Source organism: Triticum dicoccoides, chromosome 4B (genome assembly GCF_002162155.2).
Source record: "Triticum dicoccoides isolate Atlit2015 ecotype Zavitan chromosome 4B, WEW_v2.0, whole genome shotgun sequence".
Taxonomy (NCBI): domain Eukaryota; kingdom Viridiplantae; phylum Streptophyta; class Magnoliopsida; order Poales; family Poaceae; genus Triticum; species Triticum dicoccoides.
The window spans coordinates 362,521,137-362,522,412 of NC_041387.1; positions in this window are offsets into that span (position 1 = coordinate 362,521,137).

Genomic DNA, 1,276 nt, shown 5'->3' on the forward strand with positions numbered 1-1,276 from the left:
GGTGCGGAGGAAGAGGAGCCGTGATGAGGAGGCCGTTGAGTGGGCCGGCCTTCGGTGCCGGTGGTTGGCGGCCTCGACGAAGCACGGAAGACGGTGACGGGCGGAGGAGACGTGACGGTGGAGGGGAAACTCGCGGTGGCGGCGATGGCGCGCGACGGGTCGGGGGCATCGGTTGCGGGAAGTTCCTCTGAGCTCTCAGGCACGATGCATGCGTGCGAGTGCGTGCAGCGCGAGGTGGGGGAAACGAGGGAAGAGATGGGGATCGGGGGGAAGTGGTGTAGTGCGGTCGGGCTAGGGTTTGACCGGGGTGGGGTTATGAAGGAGTGAGGGGTCGGCCTGGGCCGGTTTGGGCCGGTCTGGCTAGCAGCTGGGCTGACTGGCCCAGTGGGGGGTCCTTTTTGTTTTGCTTTGTTTTATTTCTTTTCTTTTTATTTGTCCTTTTTCTGTTTTTCAAAAATGTTTAGCACCTAATTGATTATTATAAAATATGGGAGCCAGCTCATAAATTGCAGTGTATTAGATCCTAGCACCAAAAACTAGTCTGGGTGAAATACCATTTCACATTAGATTATAATTAATTAAAAGGTTATTAAATAATGTATTCAGCCACTGCTTGAGGTTGTTTAAATGACTTATCAAATTTTAATAATGTTGTTTACAATTTTATCCTAGCCTATGATTTATCTACTATTTATTGAACATTTTAGTTTTAATATTGGAAAACTTCTATTGTTTGCTTGATTTTGAATTTTGAATTTGGATCGGTTTCGAACTAACGCGAGATTAACAACAGTAATCGAGGTGACGTGGCATCATTAGCAGAGGTTCACTGTAGCTTAACTATTCGGGCGTCACAATTCTCCTCCACTACAAGAAATCTCGTCCCGAGATTTAAGCGGTGGAGTAAGGGGGGGAAGGTGCTGGTAGCGAAAAACCTAACGAGTCTTCTCGGTCTTGGCTGTCCTTTCGAAGAGGTTGACCCCTTTCGTTGATGTCTTTATTTCTCCGCTCCATGTCATCATGATGAAGTCGGCACCCTTTCTTCGGGAACTCCATCGTACTTACGAAAGAATAAAAGGGGGTACTCCGAGAGAACGGACCTCGATAAGGTTGACTATCTGGTCGATAACATCAGGGAAGGTGGCGGAAAGTAACTCTCAAATGGAAACTTGAGAGGCAATCGTTCGATGCCTGAAACAGAGTGTGAAAGGGGGTTCAAAGCAATCGGAATAAGTATTCTGTCTAATACCAGTATAGATCAGTAGGACTGTGGTCC